Source organism: Leucoraja erinacea, chromosome 1 (assembly GCF_028641065.1).
Source record: "Leucoraja erinacea ecotype New England chromosome 1, Leri_hhj_1, whole genome shotgun sequence".
NCBI classification, from domain to species: domain Eukaryota; kingdom Metazoa; phylum Chordata; class Chondrichthyes; order Rajiformes; family Rajidae; genus Leucoraja; species Leucoraja erinaceus.
In genome coordinates, this window is record NC_073377.1 from 17,140,508 (window position 1) to 17,162,145 (window position 21,638).

At 42.7% G+C, this 21,638-nt stretch overlaps 1 protein-coding gene across 1 annotated transcript in view; it reads left to right on the forward strand.

Annotated features, from left to right (window-relative positions):
* The first annotated feature begins 758 nt into the window (after nucleotides 1–758).
* Nucleotides 759–21,638, forward strand: part of ctif (CBP80/20-dependent translation initiation factor) — a 162,641-nt gene continuing 141,761 nt past the window's right edge. Inside the window, exon 1 of the mRNA XM_055648013.1 lies at nucleotides 759–918. The gene's annotated coding sequence lies outside the window, so the exon portion shown is untranslated. The remainder of the gene's footprint in view (nucleotides 919–21,638) is intronic.

Here is a 21,638-nt window from a genome sequence, read left to right on the forward strand (position 1 = left end):
CTCTCTCTTAAATATATTGAGTAACTGTGCCTCGGCAGCTTTCTTGAATACAGAATTCTAAACATTTACCACCATCTGGTTAAAGAAGCTTCTTCTGATCTGTGCCTTAAATGGCCATGCCCGATTTTAAGACAGTCTAGTTTCCAGTCAGTCTAGCTTTTGAATACATCCACGTTGCATCTATTTTGTCAATCTCTGGCAAACTTTTGTATATTTTAATTAAATCATCTCAATCATCTCAACGATATGGTTGATATGTTTAATTTCCCCAAATGGAGCACGCTTCTGCCCTGTCCCATGATGGTTGGACTGATATATCTTAGTTTAATCTAGTCTTCTAGAGAAAATGTATCATTCCTTTGACAGGAAGATTACATCGATATACAGCTTTCCAAGTGTTGTCTCACCAGAACTCAAAATAATTGAAGTAAGGCATTTTCAGTCGTGCTCAATAAAGGCCAGCATATTTTTTTTGCCTTTTTTGACCACTCTCTTGTTGAAAAAGATTTAAAACTGTTGCGAACCAATGTGAGAGATTTAGTAAAAGAGTTCCTGAGCTTAGGGGTCCAGACGGCTCGCTCATGCAATGAAAGCACGTTACAGTAAAACATTAATTGAATGTTTCAATATTGGACAAATGGGATTGTCCAATATTGAAAAACTACACCTCCCACAATGCCTGAATGCAGCAATGTTCATGTCCAGAAGAGGGTGCCGGGTCTGCGTCACATTCCCGCATCATTGCGTGTATTTTGTGGCACCAGGATCACGGTCAGAAACCCCTAAGCCTGGGCTTCAGGAGGGCGATAGATTCCCTGGAAGAGGGGGGAGGGGAAGGAGGGGGGTGTCAAATAAAAGCGTTCAGCTCAAGGACAGATTCAGGACTCCTTGCAAAGCAGCCTCGGAGATATTTCAAAGGTTCGATAATTATTTTATGTGCCTTAAATTGGAGTGTGTTGCATTGTGACGGTAGGAATACTTCCAAATTGTTAACATTAATTTGTTGCAAAAGTTGCGCTAGATTTATTGCATGTATTGATATATAGGCGTGTATGAAAGGGGCTACAACTGATTTCGTTATTGGGAGTTTCGAGTGGCCAGCCGTGCCAATCCGGGATACGTTGTCAAACAGGCACAATAACTGGGTTGCAACAATATCTGTATCTTGCGTATTGCAGTGATTCTTCTATGTGTGCATTTGTAATACAGCAATTGTAATTACAGTCTTTGCAATTTCTGATTAACACTACATTGTCTCTGTATTTTGTTGTGTAAAATTTCTGTTGTGCCTGCGTGCGTTGTTCAATAATAATGGTTTAAGGGACCTACCACAAAGGGAGCGGATCTCGTTATTTAATTGTACAATAGGGAGGCAGCAAAGTCAACTATAAATATTGTTCATCTAAATTTCTAAATAGAAATCTTCAGGAAAACAGTAGTTTCCCCTTTAAATGCGTAATTGTATTCCTAACATCCCCATAAAGATTGTTCCACATTGGTCATTTTGCATCGAAGACTTGTTAATGAGCTGTGATGGTGTTTATCTGTGTAGTGATTTATATTTAACAGTTACAATCTACAATGACAAACCGACCCTTAAAAGGATTGGGCGCGGCTGTCTTTCTCCCCCTGGCCCACCTCTCTTCACCCCCCTCCCCCCCCTCCCCTCCCCCAAAGATGAGTCAGACATGGATTTCCTCTGCGCTTTTATTTTTCTTTTGCGGCCGACCGGCCCGGCTAAGCCTGGGGAGAAGCCGGTTGAGGCGTCCGATTGTGGACGGCTGAGGCTGGGGGAAGGACGAACTCTTTGCAGCTTTGCAGATCAAAGAGGCGGCTGCTGCTTGACCAACTGCTGCCACGTGATACAGGCAGATCCTTGCAGCCAGACTCCTTCCTTGCAACAAGGCTCTGCAGCACCAAAACCCAAATGCCTTCAACCCCACAAGTGGTAGGAGCGGAATTAGGCCATTCGGCCCATCAAGTCTATTCCTCCATTCAATCGTGGCTGATCTATCTTCCCTGCTCAACCCCATTCACCTGCCTTCTCCTCATAACCACTGACACCCATACCATTCAAGAACCTATCTATCTCTGCCTTGGCCTCCACCGCCTTCAGTAGCAATGAATGCCACAGATTCACCACCCTCTGACTAACGTAATTCCTCCTCATCTCCTTGAAGTACCATCTCATGAAGTACGGTGTTGCTTATCTGATAGCTGGATTGGTTGAGATGTGCCTTCCACTTGCTCAATAACCTATTACAGGGCATAATTTAAATTAGCCCTCATTTTCTTTCTGATAAAAACATCAGTGATCTTAATATATTGCACGGCTTCACGTGTTGGGCGAGATGCCAGTTCTTAAATGATAAATTGAAAATTGGGAGAATTGCAAACGAGTTTGACTGTTTTCATCCCCATTATTAAGCACCTGCAGAGATCTAGTGGTATAACGAAACATAGGATCAGTATCCTTTCTTGATAAGTAAGATTGTCAAGGGTTATGGGGAGGAGGCAGGAGAATGGGGTTGAGAGGGAAAGAGATCAGCCACTATTGAATGGCAGAGTAGACTCGATGGGCTGAATAGGCTAATTCTGCTCCCATGACTAATAAACCTATTACTGGACAAGTAAACCAGCAATGTAGAAACAAGGAACTGCAGATCATGGCTAACAAAAAAAGACAGTGCTGGAATAACTCAGTAGGTTAGGCAGCATCCCTGGATAACATGGATAGATGATGTTTTGGATCAGGACCCTTCTTTAGACTTGCACACGTGGCTGTGGTAGTGAGCCTGGGTCAGAACATGGTCATAATTCAGCAACCTGGCCCAAAGTTAAAATTGTATTTTTGTACCTTGAAAAAATAATTTGTAACTCATTAAATAATTCTGGAATAAATGGCTTGTTCTTGAAACAATGGTTCAGTGGTGATTTATGGTCACTTGACTATTTGGCCTTTTGTAGAAACCAACCTGATTCACTTGCATAATAACTTTTGAAAAGCAAACAAATCTGATGGCCCAGACTATGCAGGGATAAGACTAGAGTAATGTGGTTTTGTTTTGACAGTCGTATGAAATAGACTGAAATCTTCCAATTGTAATAAACCATTTGAAAAGTAATTGGGTAGAATATCCAGCATCAATTTGACTAAAACAAAATAAACCCTAATTCACTCTTCAAGAATCCCCCTCTTTAAAGGGTCCTTCTGCATTTGTACAGAGCTCTGGTGAGACCATACATGGAGTATTGTGTGCAGTTTTGGTCTCTAAATTTGAGGAAGGACATTCTTGCTATTCGTAGGTTCACAAGGTTAATTCCCGGGATGGCGGGACTGTCATAAGTTGAAAGAATGGAGAGACTGGGGTTTTATACACTGGAATTTAGAAGGATGAGAGGGGATCTTATTGAAACATAAAATGATTAAGGGATTGGACACGCTAGAGGCAGGAAACATTCCGATGTTGGGGGAGTGCAGAACCAGGGGCCACAGTTTAACAATAAGGGGTAGGCCATTTAGAACGATGAGGAAAAACTTTTTCACCCAGCGAGTTGTGAATCTGTGGAATTCTCTCCCTCGGAAGGCAGTGGAGGCTGATTCTCAGGATGCTTTCAAGAGAGAGTTAGGTAAAGATAGTAGTCAAGGGATATGGGGGAGAAGGCAGCAACGGGGTACTGATTGTGGATGAACAGCCATGATCACAGTGAATGGCGGTGCTGGCTCGAAGGGCCGAATGGCCTACTCTTGCATCTATTGTCTATTAATTAAAGGGTTTAATTAAAGGGTTTAATTAAAAGGGGGAGAAAAAAAAAGAGCATGAAAGAAAGCTTGCGGGAAATATAAAAACTGCTGTAAAAGTTTCTATAGGTATGTAAAAAGGAAAAGATTAGTGAAGACGAATGTAGGTCCCTTACAGTCAGAGACCGGTGAATTTATAACGGGAAACAAGGAAATGGCAGAACAGTTCAATGAGTACTTTGGTTCTGTCCTCACTAAGGAAGACAAAATCTCCCAGAAATATTAGGGGACTGAGGATCTAGTGGGAGGGATAAACTGAAGGAAATCCACATTACTCAGAAAATGGTGTTGGGTAAACCTTTGGAACTGAAGGCAGATAAATCCCCAGGGCCAGATGGTCTGCGTCCCAGAGTACTCAAGGAGGTGGCCCTAGAAATCGTGGATGCATTGGTGATCAGTTCCTTTGACTGGAGGGTAACCAATTTTTTAAGAAAGGAGGGAGAGAGAAAACGGGGAATTATAGACCATCGGTAGTGGGGAAGATGCTGGGGTCTATTATTGAAGATGTTATAGCAGCGCATTTGGAAAGCAGTGACGGGAGTCACTGTCAGAGTCAGCATGGATTTATGAAGTGGAAATTATGCTTGGCTAATCTTTTGAAATTTTTTGAGTATGTAACAAGTAGAATGGACAAGGGAGAGCCAGTGGATGTGGTGTATCTGGACTTTCAACAAGCCTTTGACAAAGTCCCGCACAAGAGATTAGTGTGAAAAATTAGAGCACATGGTATTTGGGGCTTGGGTATTGACAGAGAACTGGTTGGCAGACAGGAAGCAAAGAGTAGGAATTAACGGGTCCTTTTCAGAATGGCAGGGAGTGACTAGTGGGCTGCCGCAAGGCTCAGTGCTGGGACCCCAGTTGTTTACAATATGTATTAACGATTTAGATGAGGGAATTAAATATAACATCTCCAAGTTTGCGCATGACACAAAGCTGGGCGGCTTTGTGAGCTGCGAGGAGGATGCTGTGAGGCTGCATGTTGACTTGGTTAGGCTGGGTGAGTGGGCAGAAGCATAGCAGATGCAGTATAATGTGGATAATTGTGAGGTTATCCACTTTGGTGGCAAGAACAGGAAGGCAGATTATTATCTGAATGGTATCAGATTAGGAAAAGGGGGGGATGCAATGAGACCCATGTGTGCTTGTACATCAGTCACTGACAGTAACCATGCAGGTACAGCAGGCAGTGAAGAAATCTAATGGCATGTTGGCCTTCATTGCGAGAGGATTTGAGTTTAGGAGCAAGGAGGTCCTTCTGCAGTTGTACAGGGCCCTGGTGAGACCGTACCTGTATTGTATGCAATTTTGGTCCCCTAATTTGAGGAAGGACATTATTGCTATTAAGGGAGTGCAGCGTAGGTTCACCAGGTTAATGAGAGGGAATCTTATAGAAACATATAAAATTCTTAGAGGATTGGACAGGGTAGATATAGGAAAAATGTGCCGGATTTGGGGGAGTCCAGAACCCGGGGTCACAGTTTAAAAATAAGGGGTAGGCCATTTAGGACAGAGATGAGGAAAGACCTTTTCACCCAGAGAATTGTGAATCTGTGAAATTCACTGCCACAGAAGGCCATGGAGGCCAATTCACTGGATGTTTTCAAGAGAGAGTTGGATTTCGGGGGGGAAGCCGGTACTGATGTTAGATTTATTGAATGCTGCTTCTGGCTTGAAGGTCCGAATGGCGAACTGCACCTATTTCTATGTTTCTATGTCTAAGAATTCCCTTTCGGATCTGAAATGGCTAGTCCATTGATTAGTTATCCATTGGAAAGTGATATGTGTAACATTTCATTTTTCATCCACTGTCACAGATTCTTCTGTTACTATTTCAGGGTATTCCCTACCAGAAGTAATGATATGCTTTTTCCATTAGCTTTGGACCAATCCTCACCAATCTATATAGCAGATGAAGTTATCCACGACAGTTTTAATAGAAGCAATCACCACATAGTCCACATGGAGTGTCTCTGAAATGTTGTCTCTGTAGTCCACAATTAAAATTGAATCTGAATCTGAGACAACATTACAGATTTTATATTGAAGAATTGCAATCTACCTGAAGGACATGTCCTCTTATATTCTTCATTCTACCATTACTATCAAGCTAGAGATCCATTTCTTATTCAGTAAGGAGTATAAAAGAGCTGTACCAAAGGTAGATTAAAACAAAAAGAGGTGAAGCTGCCACACAGAATTCTATAACACGCTGTTTAGCATGCATATACAAAGCTAATTGATTTATCTCAATCAATTGATCAAATGGTATGTATAGCCCAAGCTTATCATATTGCAGTTATACATTAGGCCAGCTAACTCATGGTGAAGGAAGATTGATTCTGTGACTTTGTTTTGCTTATTTATTGAATTTATCATTCTTTAACAAAGATAGAAGCCTGATCAGATATGCATTGTTGCTGCAATTTGTAGAAGATGCATATATTTATCTCATTGTGTATTCATCATGTCCAATTTTAATTGATTCAATAGTCAAACCTGTTATTGTAATGTGCACAGGGAACAGGACAAAGAACATTTTATTTCCTGCAGCTTTAGATGTGCATTAATGCAACACACAAGAACTAATTTAATGTATTATAGATTTTATATATTTATCATTTGTATTCGGTAACCATATAGTGCAAACCAAAGCACTTTGTGCAACCAATGCAAAGTCCATAGTAGGACATACACAAAATGCTGGAGTAAGTCAGTGAGACAGGCAGCATCTCTGGAGAGAAGAAATGGGTGACGTTTTGGGTCGAGTTCCTTCTTCAGTCTGAAGATGGGTCTCGACCCGAAACGTCACTCATACCTTCTCTCCAGAGATGCTGTCTGTCCTGCTGAGTTAGTCCAGCATTTTGTCAATCTTCGTAAACTAGCATTGGCAGTCCCTTCATACACAAAGTCCATAGTAGATTGTTGCTGAGGTAAGTTTGTGGTTAGCATTGTGAAGTGCCCAGGAGCCTGATGCTGCTGTGAAGAAGCGGTTCTTTAAAGTGGAGATCATGATTCTCGGAAACCACTTTCTCAATGGCATCAGCGAGATGAGAGCATGGCCAAGGTGGTGTGACTCTTTGATATTGGTTGCCTTTAAGGCAGTGCTTCCCGTAGAACACTCCAATGATGGGGAGGTAAATATCTGTCATGGGCTATGCAATGTCCACCATGTTGTGCGTTGGAGTTACTGAACCAGGCTGTAATCTAACCAGTCAGTATGCTCTCAACTGTACATCTGTCGAAGTTCGGGAGAGTATTTGACGGCATGCCTGATATTCTCAATCTTTTAAGGAAGTAGGGGTGTTGATGACGATCCTTTGTGATTGCGTCAGTAAACTGAATCAATCTTGCTTTCAACATTAGCAAGGCTAAGGAGCTGATTGTTCATTTCAGAAAAGGAAAGCTGGGGATCCATGACCCCATCTTCATTGGGACAGTGGTGGTGAGGGAACAGCAAGTTCCTGGGCATATCTCTGAAAAGCTGTCCTGGGCCCAGCACAATGTTGAAATCGCAAAGATAGCTCATCTACACCTCTACTTCATAGGAAGATTGTGAAGATTCTCTGTACGTCACCAAATACTCTACAGGTATACAGTAGAGAGCATACTGACTGGCCATATCACAGCCTGGTTTGGTAACTGGCACATCCAGGAACGAATCAGGCTGCAGAAAGTGGTAGACGTTACCATCATGGGTACACTCCTTCCCATCATCAAAGGGATCTAGAGGAGGTGCTGCCTCAGAAAGGCCGGAGCTGGGGCGGCCGCAGCAACAGCAGCGGAGACCCGACTCGGCCCCGAAGCTGTGGCGGCGGCAGCGGCAACGGAGACCCGACTCGGCCCCGAAGCTGTGGCGGCGGCAACGGAGACCCGGCCCTGGAACCGTAATGGCGGCAGCAACGGTAGCGGAGACCCGACCCGGCCCCGGAGCTGTGGCGGCGGCAGCGCGCACCCGCAGAGTTTGAACCGGCCCGTTCGCGGAGCACGGTTGAGCCGCAGGATTTACCATCACCCGGTGGGGTCACAACATCTGGAGCCTGGATCGCCTCGGCGCAGAGGGAGAACAAAGAGGGAAGAGACAGAGACTTTAAGATTTTGCCTTCCACCACAGTGAGGAGGTGTTTGGTGAACTCATTGTGGTGGATGTTAAATTTGTGTTGATTGTGTGTTTTTGTCATTTTTTATTATATGTATGACTGCAGGGAAACGAAATTTCGTTCAGACCGAAAGGTCTGAATGACAATAAACAAATCTAATCTAATCTAATCTAAAGCTAATATCATCAAAGACCCACACCACCACGTTGAATTCGCTCTCATCTCACTACTACCATCAGTAAGATGGTAAAGGGGCCTGAAAAACGTGACCTTCAGATTCAACACCAGCTTCATCCCAGCAACCATTCCCAATCCGACCTCTCTGTCCTGGGTCTCCTCCATTGCCAGAGTGAGCATCACCGGAAATTGGAGGAACAGCACCTCATATTCCGCCTGGGTTGCTTGCGTCCGGATGGCATGAACGTTGAATTCTCCCAGTTTTGCTGTCTCCTCCCCTTCCTTAACCCACGAGCTGTCTCCTCCCATCCCCCGCCCTCGGGCTCCTCCTCCTCCCTTTTTCCTTCCTTCTCCCCCCCCATCCCCCATCAGTCTGAAGAAGGGTTTCGGCCCGAAACGTCGCCTATTTCCTTCGCTCCATAGATGCTGCTGCACCCGCTGAGTTTCTCCAGCATTTTTGAGTACCTTCATCCCAGCAACTATCAGGCTCTTGAACTGTGCACAGCGCTAACTACAGCCCTATCTCAGCAACTGTAATCTGCAATGAGCTTTATTTTGGTTGCACTTTAGTTTTGCACTATTATGGTTTGGTTACCTGGTATTGCTGATTATTCATTTATTATTGTTTTTTGTATATTTGTGTGTTAATGCATTAATATACATTTAAAGCTGCAGCAAATAAGAATTTAATTGCACTGCTGCTGGAACATATGATAATGAAACGATCATGACTTACAAAGGTGCTCCAGCCACCCTACTCTCCAATTTCTTAAATTTTCATCCATAAGGTTTACTACTAGTACCTTAGCTCTTATCTCATTTATCCATCGTGGTGCTCACTTATCTACATTTTGGCTTGCAGTTAAACAGCACTTCAGTTTTAAGGCTGTTTCCAAATCTTTCTCTAGAAGCTCTCCACCCATGCTATGTAATTCCCACCATTCCTTAAAACCTTCAGACACTCTCACTTTTCTAATCTTGGCTTCACTGGTATCTCCTGATTGTTAATTGCTACATCACTGCAGCCATGCCTTGGCTACCAAAAATGGAGAGGATGTTTCCACTAGTGGGAGAGTCGAGGACCAGAAGCCATAAAAGGGATTTAGGACGATTATGAGGAGGAATTTCTTTAGTCAGAGGGTGGCGAGTCTGTGGAATTCATTGCTGTGGAGGGTATGAAAATGGATACGCTAAGGCAGAAATTGATAGATTCTTAATTTGTACAAATTTCAGGGGTTATGGGGATAAGGCAAGAGAATGGGGTTGAGAGGGATAGATAGATCAGCCATGATTGAAATGGCGGAGTAGACATGATGGTACAAATGGCCTAATGCTGCTCCTGGAACTTATGTACATATGAATATACTAACCTATTGACCTTCCCATCGATTTTACATCCTCAGGCGTGCTTCACAGGCTCTGCTTCTGGTCGACTTCCTTTTTAAAATGGCTTTGTTTGTTAATGATTGTTAATGAGAAAAGGCATTCTTGGTAATCTCATGAAAGGTGCAGTAACAATACACATTTTATTTTGTTTTGATGCGCATTACTATTGTATGTATGGCCTCTGGTTCAATGCTGTAACCATCCATTACAGCTGGCAGTAGACACAAAAAGCTGGAGTTACTCAGCGGGACAGGCAGCATCTCTGCCTGGAGAGAAGGAATGGGTGATGTATCAGGTCGAGACCCTTCTTTATACTGGTTAGCGATAAAGGAAATGAGAGATATAGAAGGTGATGTGGAGAGATAAAGAACAATGAATGAAAGATATGCAAAAAAGTAACGATGATAAAGGAAACAGGCCATTGTTAGCTGTTTGTAGGGTGAAAATGAGAAGCTTGGGTGGGGGAGGAATAGAGAAAGTGGGAATGCCGGGGCTACCTGAAGTGGGAGAAATCAATATTCATACCACTGTGCTGTAAGCTGCCTAAGCGAAATATAAGATGCTGTTCCTCCAATTTGTGTTTAGCCTCACTCTGACAATGGAGGAGCCCAAGGACAGAAAGGTCTGTGTAGAAATGGGAAGGAGCATTAAAATGTCCAGCAACTGAGAGATAGGTTGGTTCACGCAGGCTGAGAGAAGGTGTTCTGCGAAACGATCGCCCAGTCTGCATTTGGTCTCACCGATGTCTAAGAGTCCACATCTTGAACAACGGATATAGCAGATGAGGTTGGAGGAGGTGAAAGTGAACCTCTGCCTAACATGAAAGGACTGTCGGGGTCCCTGGACAGAGTCGAGGGAGGAGGTATAGAGACAGGTGTTACATCTTCTGCAGTTGCAAGGGAAGGTACCCAGGGAGGGGGTGGGAAGGGATGAGTTAACCAGGGAGTTGTGGTCTCTGCAGAAGGCAGAAGGAGTGGAGATGGGAAAATGTGGCTATCACATGGGATCCTGTTGGAGGTGGCGGAAATTTCAGAGGATTATGTATTGTATGCGATGGCTGATGGGGTGGAAGGTAAGGTCTCAGGGGAGGGGGAGCAAGGGCGGAGCTGCGGGATACCGAGCAGACACGTGAGGGCCTCATCTATGATGGGAGAGGAAAACCGTCGTTCCCTGAAGAGTGAGGATATCTCGAATGTTGTGACACAGCTGACAGTGCTATGTATGGTAAAAGGACTCTAGAGCTACCTCATTCAGATTCATATTCAACTTTAATTGTCATTGTGCAGTGTACAGTACAGAGACAACGAAATGCAGTTAGCATCTCCCTGGAAGAGCGACATAGGATATGAGCAATAAATAAATCTATTTACATGCATACAGTCATAATGTTTTCCTGGTGGGAGGACTGTCCGGGGGGGGGGGTGATTGGCAGTCACCGAGGTACATTGTTGAGTAGTGACAGCCGCAGGGAAGAAGCTGTTCCTGGACTTGCTGGTCCTGCAACGGAGAGACCTGTAGTGCCTCCCGGATGGTAGGAGGGTAAACAGTCTATGGTTGGGGTGAGAGCAGTCCTTGGCGATGCTGAGCGCCCTTCGCAGACAACGCTTGCTTTGGACTTACTCAATGGAGGGGACCAAGGAACCGGTGATGCGTTGGGCAATTTTCACCACCCTCTGCAGTGCTTTCCGGTCGGAGACAGAGCAGTAGCCATACCATACTGTGATACAGTTGGTAAGGATGCTCTCGATGGTGCAGCGGTTATTGGTTACATGTCTATGTAATGCCAACATTATTTATGTAATGTCAACAATGATATATCATCCAATGCTAATCAAGGTACAATTTGATGCTCCTCTTTCAGAAATCCTGAAAAATGGATAAAAGAAAGTAGGATAAGGGAAGCTTTCGTTGAGGAATTGCTGTAAAAAAACTTGAAAGAGGGGAGGCGTGAACGTTGCAGGATATGAGGAGATATGATGAATTGCATAGTTCTTCAGGAGCAGATTCAATGTGTGCATGATGTCTTTCTGTGTTTTTTTTTACTCTTCTATTGAGTGTTTACCTGTTTGATTAGATCATATGTCGAGTTTCTTCATCTTTAAAGATTACTGTTAGGCCAGGACAGTATTTGCTGGAGTGGTTACCACAGAAGCAGGAGGTTAGTTTCACACTGGCATGGATGATTATCAGAAGGTTTGTCAACACTCAGTGTTTCTGTTTTGTGCATGCAAAATGCCCACTCGGAGGAACTACTATCATGCTTGCTAATCTGCATTTATTTGGCGGGACTGGTGTGTGAAATCATGATCTTTTAATGAAATAATGTGATATGTTCAGATCTTCAGTATTTTTCTTCTTCCAAGAAATGGAAAAGCACTAGTAATAAGGCTATCCAAATAGCTAAGTTAGTAAAGGACTTTTAAAATGTTTGTATTAGAGTGTTAAATTTGTATTAACAGAGTATTATATGTATTGTTTGTAATAGAGATTTATCAAAACATATGGAGAAATGAGTGAGGAAGTTTATTGGCCAAGTATTCACATACAAGGAATTTGCCTTGGTACTCCGCCCACAAGTAACAACATGACTTACAGTGACAGTTACGAATGACTCAGAAAACAATAAACATTAGCAATAATAAAACATTAATGATAAAACATCATTGATCAAGCATGTGAACCAACAAAATATGTAGCCAAATTTGTAGTTAACGTTAACACCAAATACAATTATGGATGATCCCAGTGATACAAATGATCCATGCTATAAAGAAAGCTCAAACGTGCTTTTCCATACGTTTTTATAAACCTATATTTAGCTTTCAACATCTGACATGTACTACAGCTCAGTGATTATTAGCTGGACCATCAAAATTTTAGTCACACTTTATTTATGGATACTATCTATCTGGAGTACCAATTATAATCTGCAAAGTCTACAAATATGGTTCTGCAAAGCACACTATTAGTTTGGAGAAATCATAATCAGTAAGAGAAGATTCATAAACAATTAAAACACACACACACATATATCTATATATAATATATATATATATATATAAATTAAGTATTAACCATCAGTCTGAAGAGGGGTCTTCAGTCCTTTCTTTATCTTCAAAGGTCCTGTCTGATTCCATCCTCTTAAACGCATCTCTCTGATTAGTTGCATCCTGATGTGGTCTCACCTAGTTTGGCTTGAAAACATGAATGATATTGATTTATCCTTTAAAAAATGTAAGGCCTGCTGTTAAAATGGCTTATCAGAACATTATATCAAAAATTATTTTAAAATAATTTCAGTAGCAGGATTGCTGATTCATTGAACTCTCAGATGAGGTCCTTAATAGCAAAATCTGTTTAACTGCTCTTTATTTTTCTTCCTCATCAAGAACATAATTCTTCGTTCCTTTGTGACCAAAACTAAAGAATCTGAGGTGTTTTCCTGCTTTAAAAAAAAAATTACATTTACCAAGGTATTATCCAGTGGCAGGAAGTAAGAGAGCAGAACATGTGGTTCTCCTGTTGCTTGCTCTCTGAGGACTGCATCTGTAAAATAATCCTAAAACTCATACATATTTTAGTGATGTTGCTACAGGAAGAGAAAATGCTGCCGTACCGAGAGGAAAATTGAATGTTATTAAATTTGTTATGCCATTTAATTATATTGAATTTATCCTTCTGATTTCATTTGAGCCTCTGTCTACACTGATCTACATTGTGTTAAAAAAATTATATTCAATGTTTAATTGACATCCCAATTGTTAAACATCCTACAAAGTAAGAATCCCGGGTGAAATGTTTTGCCTCGTTTAGCTTTGAAATTTCTACTGATTCATGTCCCCAGATTGGGGATTATGTGGCCAAGACCCTTATTCCAGATCGTTGTATGGTGAGCCTTGACTCTTTAGACTTCAGAGATACAACACGGAATTAGGCCCTTCCATGTTTGTGCGTCATCCAGCACACTACCACTATCAAAAACACTAGGGACAATTTGCATTTACGGAAGCCAATTAACCTACAAGGACATTATTGCCATAGAGAGAATGCAGAGACGGTTCACCAGACTGATTCCTGGGATGTCAGGACTGTCTTATGAAGAAAGACTGGATAGACTTGGTTTATACTCTCTAGAATTTAGGAGATTGAGAGGGGATCTTATAGAAAACTTACAAAATTCTTAAGGGGTTGGACAGGCTAGATGCAGGAAGATTGTTCCCGATGTTAGGGAAGTCCAGGACAAGGGGTCACAGCTTAGGATAAGGGGGAAATCCTTTAAAACCGAGATGAGAAGAACCTTTTTCACACAGAGAGTGGTGAATCTCTGGAACTCTCTGCCACAGAGGGTAGTTGTGGCCAGTTCATTGGCTATATTTAAGAGGGAGTTAGATGTGGCCCTTGTGGCTAAGGGGATCAGGGGATATGGAGAGAAGGCAGGTACGGAATACTGAGTTGGATGATCAGCCATGATCATATTGAATGGCGGTGCAGGCTCGAAGGGCCGAATGGCCTACTCCTGCACCTAATTTCTATGTTTCTATGTTTTCTAATCATGTATGTCTTTGGAGCCCAGTGCACCCGGAGAAACCCCATGCGGTCACGGAGAAAGTATGAACTTCATACAGACAGCACACGTACTCAGGGTTGAACCTGGGTCTCTGGCACTGTATGGTAGCAACTCTACCACTGTTCCACTATGCCGCCATTTTGATGACTCTTTAGGAGAGAACATGGAGGAGCAGTTTGGCTACATTTCTCCCACTGCTTATTGAGAAGCCTATATTAGGTATATAATCGGGTAGGATTTGAAGAAAAGTCGAAAAAGGAAAGAGAGTGCAGTGTGAGAGGGAAGATTTATTCATTTATTTTTAATAATAGAAATACTCTGGGCAAGGGACTGTGCATCTGCCCGATCTATTCCTCTGATGATTTTCTCCACCTTTCTAAGATCACCCCTCATCCTCCTGCGCTCCAAGGAATAGTCCTAGCCTGCTCAACCTCTCCCTATAGATCAAGACCTCGAGTCCTGGCAACATCCTCATAAATCATCTCTGCACCCTTTCCAGTTTAACAGCATTTGACAACATAAACCCATTTATATTCCTTGGCTTTTGACCCTGCTTGAGACATTGCTCCTGTTTTAGTGCTTTTAATGTTTTTAATTTGATTGTTTTTACTCTCTCTTTTAATGTTTTTATTGTCGTGTAATAATTTTTTGTCCATGATTAGTCATGTACAGCACATTGTTGCAACAGTGGTTGTTTTTAAAGTGCTCTATAAATAAAGTTATTATTATTATTATTATTATTATAACAGGTGGTGCACAGAACTGGTAGGGTTGCTACCGTACAGTGCCAGAGATCCAGGTTCAACCCTGATTATGTGTGCTGTCTGTATGATGTTCGTACAAAACTGAACACACTACTCAAAATGCGGCCTCTCCAACGTCTTATACAACTGCAACATGACCTTCCAACTTCTACACTCAATGCTCTGAATGTGCCAAAAGCCTTTTTGACCACCCTATCTAACTGAGATGTCACATTTAATGAACTATGCACATGCACTACTAGATCCCTATGTTGTACAACACTCCCCAGAGTCCTACCATTCACGGTGTAGGTCGTGCTCATGTTAGACTTCACAAAATGCAACACCTTACACTTCTCTAGTTAATTCCATCAACCATTTCTCAGCCCACCTGTCCAACTGATCAAGATCCTGCTCCAAATTTTGACAACTATCTTCCCTATCAACAATATCACCCACTATAGAATTTAAGATTGGCCAAAGTATTTTAATTATTGTGCTTGTAGTCTAGAAACTATCTGAAGAGGCTTTTGTCCATAATCATAATTATGGTTCAATGTGGCAGCTTAGAGGATTTGACCTGCATTCCTATCAAATTAATATTAATAATCTCCTGGCATTTTCAGGTTGGCTAAATTGGCTGGGTTGGCCTGACATCTTTCTCTATGGCTGTAGAATTCATCGAATGTGGGAGTCCTCCTTTAGGATTTTGATGTCATTGACATATGTCTGCAGATTTACACTAAAATCTGAGCAAATATAACCATATAACCATATAACCATATAACAATTACAGCACGGAAACAGGCCATCTCGACCCTTCTAGTCTGTGCCGAACACATAATCTCCCCTAGTCCCATATACCTGCGCTCAGACCATAACCCTCCATTCCCTTCCCGTCCATATAACTATCCAAAATGGCTAAACTTGCTCTAATGGGATATGTATCAGTGCAGGAAGAGGCCCAATGTGTTGAATTATTTCCTTTGTGGATTGAGTTATTTCCTTGCGGACCAGGAGCAGCAGCCACACGTTGTAAGGAAACTAGTTATCTATGCTTAGAAACATAGAAACATAGAAATTAGGTGCAGGAGTAGGCCATTCGGCCCTTCGAGCCTGCACCGCCATTTAATATGATCATGGCTGATCATCCAACTCAGTATCCCGTACCTGCCTTCTCTCCATACCCTCTGATCCCCTTGGCCACAAGGGCCACATCTAACTCCCTCTTAAACATAGCCAATGAACTGGCCTCAACTACCCTCTGTGGCAGAGAGTTCCAGAGATTCACCACTCTCTGTGTGAAAAAAGTTCTCCTCATCTCGGTTTTAAAGGATTTCCCCCTTATCCTTAAGCTGTGACCCCTTGTCCAGGCTTCTCCTTCCTTGACCAGTATCCATTGGTAGTCTCCATTTTTAGCCTACATTGTGACTTTGCAGAACTGTTCATCACGTTTTGGTGGTCTGCTTCTGCCTCCTAGAAGGACAAAGAGAGGTACCAACATCCTGGCAGGCAGGTTTGCTAATGCTATATGGGTGGGTTTAAATTAGATTGGCAGGTGCGGTGGGATCTCATGCAGGACACAGATGAGAGGTCACAAGTTGATATGGAAAATGGTGAGAATAAGGTTAGTGGACAGAATAGACAGATGCAAGGTGGAGAGTGAGGAAGCAAGGTTGGTTTAAACTGCACGTATTTTAATGCAAGGGGCCCGACAGGTAAGGCAAATGAGTTGAGGGCATGGATAGGTACATATAACCATATAACAATTACAGCATGGAAACAGGCCATCTCGGCCCTACAAGTCCGTGCCGAACAACTTTTTTCCCTTAGTCCCACCTGTCTGCACTCATACCATAACCCTCCATTCCCTTCTCATCCATATGCCTATCCAATTTATTTTTAAATGATACCAACGAACCTGCCTCCACCACTTCCACTGTAAGCTCATTCCACACCGCTACCACTCTCTGAGTAAAGAAGTTCCCCCTCATGTTACCCCTAAACTTCTGTCCCTTAATTCTGAAGTAATGTCCTCTTGTTTGAATCTTCCCTATTCTCAAAGGGAAAAGCTGATCCACATCAACTCTGTCTATCCCTCTCATCATTTTAAAGACCTCTATCAAGTCCCCCCTTAACCTTCTGCGTCCAGAGAATAAAGACCTAACTTATTCAACCTTTCTCTGTAACTTAGTTGTTGAAACCCAGGCAACATGGGACGTTGTAGCCATGACTGAAACCTGGTTAACAGAGAGGCAGGACTGACCGCCCAATGTTCCAGGAGCTTCAGGAGAGACGGGTGAGGGTAAAAGAGGAGGTGGGATTGCATTATTGGCTAAGGGGGATGTCACGGCAGTGGTCAGAGGTGACATTACGGACGGTTCGTCTAGTGAGGTTATAAGGGTGGAGCTGAGGAACAAAAAAGGGATGATCACCTTGTTTGGGGTATAATACAGACCCCCGAATAGTCAACGGGAAGTAAAAATACCAATATGTTAGGGGATTGCAGACAGCTATAGGTCAAATAAGGTTGTTGTAGGGGATTTTAACTTTCCCAAAATTAACTGGGAAAATTATAGTGTGAAGGGTTTAGATGGGGTGCAATTTCTCAAAAGTGTTTAGGATAGTTGTATCCAGCAATATGTCGTGGCCCCCACACCTGAGAGGGTAACACTTGATCTAGTATTGGGAAGGGCAAGTGAATGAAATGTTCGTGGAGGAGACTTTTGGGACCAGTGACCACAGTTCCATTAGGTTTAAGATAGTTATGGATAGCGACAGAGAGGGGCCTATGTGTTAAAATGCTCAATTTGGGTAAGGCTAACTTTGAGGATACGAGAGAAGGTCTCGCTCAAGTTGATTGGAGCAGGTTATTTTGCGGGGAAATGAACATCAGCCAAGTGCAATGTTTTTAAGTGTGATGATATGTACGCCCCTGTAGAGTGAAGGCCAGGACAGACAAACGTGAGGAAGCTTGGCTGACGAGGGAAATTGAGACATTGGTCAAGAATAAGAAGGACACATGGGACAGGTACAGGCAACTGGGATCAAGTGCATCCCTGGAGGAGTTTCTGGAACTAAGGCGTAAACTAAAAAAGGTAATCAGAAGGGCAAAATGGCGCCAGGAGATAGCTCTGGCAGAGAGAATGGAGGACATTCCCAAGAGATTTTATAAATACATAAGGGGGGAAAGGGTAACTACAGAGGGAGTGGGACCCCTCAGGAATCAAAGCGGTCACCTGTGTGTAGAGCCACAGAAAATGGACAAGGTCCTCAATGAGTATTTCTCCTCTGTATTTACTGAGGAGAAATGCAGGAGGACAGAGGAATCTGGGGCAGTCACTGGAAGTGTCTGGAGAGCAGTCAGGGATACGGTGGAAGAGATGCTGAAGGCACTGTCATGTATGAAGGTAGACACATGTCCAGGGCCTGATCAGATATATCACAGACATTGTAGGAAACTAGAGAGGAAATTGCAGGAACCCTGGGTTGAGATTTAAGAGTCGTCCTTAAATACAGGAGAGGTGCCGAACAACTGGAGGGTGGCAGATGTGCCTCTTTTCAAGAAGGGCTGCAGGGAAAATGCTGGGAACGATAGGCCGGTGAGCTTAACATCTGTAGTTGGAATGTTACTAGAGAGTATTATGAGGGATAGGATATACAAGCATTTGAATGGACTAGGGCTGATTAGGAATAGTTAGCATGGTTTTGTACGAGGGAGAAGGACACAAAATGCTGGAGTAACTCGGCGGGACAGGCAGCATCTCTGGAGAGAAGGAATGGGCGACGTTTCGGGTTGAGACCCTTCTAAAGACTTTGAGGGTCGAGTCAATAAATTATTTTAAATAAAAATTAATTGATAAACTGATTAGTTTATTAATTTTATTCTAGTAAGTATACATTATATTATGGAAAACCTTTATATGCATACCTTAATCCAAAATAAAAATGTATGCAACTTTTATTTACTTTTGCAATGAAATACGATTGTTTTTAACAAGGGTTACAAGATGCTTATGAAATGTACAAAGGAGTACATGGGTATCAAAACTTTGAGAATTAGTGGTCTAAGGCAAACTCAGACTGGAAACATTCAGCTGGTCAAGCAGCATTTGTGGAAAAGAAACAATTGACTTTTTATGTCCAAGACACGTCATCAGAATTGAGAAAAGAGAGAAAACAAGTTATTTTTCAGCCATAGAGAAGGTGGGGAAGTGTTGTTAGAACAAAGGGAATATCCTTGATAAATTGAAACCAAATGAGTTAATATAACAAGTACATGTAGCTTTTGTTCTGTATAATCTGGTGTTAACTGTTACTTTGAAGAGTACTCACAGCAGCACAGATCATGCATACATAAAAGGAAATCTAAGCCAAATATATGCCTGGCTTCTTTCTGTCTCTTTATCAGGACTTGCCATTTCTGCTTGTCTTTTGGAAATCTGAAATAACAGCAGAAAATGGCATGTCTTTGGGATAAAAGATCCAGTTATCACTTCCCAAACCCTCCTAAAGATATATCTGCCCCCTAATCCCGGGAACAGAATCTTGCTTTTTCCATGTGGGACAGGTGAGCTGGACAGAGAATTGGTTTAATGGAAGGAAGGAAGCAGAGGGTGACGGTGGAAGGTTTGTTTGTCAGACTGGAGAGCTGAAACTCGTGGTGTGTGTCGGGGATTGATGCTGAACTAGTTGCTGCTTGTGGTTTATGTCAACGACTGGGATGAGAATGTCGAAGGTATGATTAGTAAATGTGCAGATGACACTAAGGTGGGTGGTATTATAGATATAGTGAAGATGGTTACCAAAAATTACCACAGGACCTTGATCAGTTGGGCAAGCGGGCTGAGGAATAGTAAATTGAGTTTAATGCAGTTAAGTGCAAGGTGTTGCATTTTGGGAACCCACACTAGGGCAGAACCTTCCCAGTGAATGGCCAGGCCCTGAGGAGTCTTGGAATGCAGGTACATGATTCCTTGAACATGAATTTGCGGCAGACTTATTACAAAAAGTCTTAAATCTGGATCAAAAGCCTTAACTGGGTCGAGCACATAGAGCGCTGAGACGCCAACCACGGGATGATGCCCCCCCCCAAGACAACTGATATTAAAGATAGTATATGATCATGAATTGGATGACATGATGAAAAAAATTGTCTGTAACAGAGAGCTCACTTTTGAAGGAGAGAAGATCAGCATCTTTAGAGACTATCCAGTGGAGGTCTTCAAGTAGAAGTTGTAGATGTACAAGATGTTGGTGAGGCTTCATTTGGAGTATTGTACTCAGTTTTGGTCACCCTGCTATAGGATGTTGTTAAGCTAGAAAGAGTGCATGTTTTGAGGATGCTGTCAGACTTAAGGGCCTCAATTGGAGTTTGGGCAGTCTAGGACTTTATTCCTTGGAGTGCAAGAGGATGAGAGATGATCTTAGAAACATAGAAACATAGAAAATAGGTGCAGGAGTAGGCCATTCGGCCCTTCAATGATCATTCAATATGATCATGGCTGATCATCCAACTCAGTATCCTGTACCTGCCTTCTCTCCATACCCTCTGATCCTTTTAGCCACAAGGGCCACATCTAACTCCCTCTTAAATATAGCAAATGAACTGGCCTCAACTACTTTCTGTGGCAGAGAATTCCACAGATTCACCACTCTCTCTGTGAATTTTTTTTTCTCATCTCGGTCCGAAAAGACTTCCCCCTTATTCTTAAACTGTGACCCCTTGTTCTGGATTTGCCCAACATCGGGAACAATCTTCCTGCATCTAACCTGTCCAACCACTTATGAATTTTGTAAGTTTGTATAAGATCCCCCCTCAATCTTCTAAATTCTAGCGAGTACAAACCGAGTCTATCCAGTCTTCATATGAAAGTCCTGCCATCCCAGGAATCAGTCTGGTGAACCTTCTCTGTACTCCCTCTATGGCAAGAATGTCTTTCCTCAGATTAGGAGACCAAAACTGTACGCAATACTCCAGGTGTGGTCTCACCAAGGCCTTGTACAACTGCAGAAGAACCTCCCTGCTCCTATACGCAAATACTTTTGCTATGAATGCTAACATACCATTCACTTTCTTCACTGCCTGCTGCACCTGCACGCCTACTTTCAATGACTGGTGTACCATAACACCCAGGTCTTGTTGCAACTCCCCTTTTCCTAATCGGCCACCATTCAGATAATATGGAGTTGTATAAGATCATGAGAGGCATATATAGGGTAGATACCCAGTCTTTTACCCAGAGTACGGGAATCAAGAACTCTAAGGTAAGAGGGGAAAGGAAGCTGAGGGGCAACCTTTTTCTGCATAGGGGATGGTGGGTATATGGAATGAGCTGCCATTAGATATAGTTGAGGCAGGTACATGGATTTAGGCCAAACACAGGAGGATGAGAGATGATCGTATGGAGGTGTATAACTATTCTTTTGGACAGGTGCTTGGATAGGACAAGCTTAGAGGGATATGGGCCAAACACAGGTAGGTGGGACTAGTGTAGATGGGGCATCGTGGAGGGCATGGACAAGTTGGGCTAAATGGATTATTCCTGTACTGTATGACTATGACTGATCTAGTTAGTATTTCAAAATTGCACTGTGTATATCAAGGCGCTCTTTCCATTTCCTTTGCTGCCTTTGTCAACTTTTGCTGCCATGCACCCAGTCCTTTATATGTGGTGCCTTGTGGCCTGTGTATATGTCAACAGAAGTAGATTTAAAATTTACCTTTTAAGCAGAAACCGTATAGATCACTTTAACTATGGCAGAACACTCTTTTCTAAATGCAGTTGGCCAATGGACTGCCCTCATGATTTTGTTGGTTAGAACTGGAAGGGGAGAATAGAAACCACCAGACTTATTTGTACAGG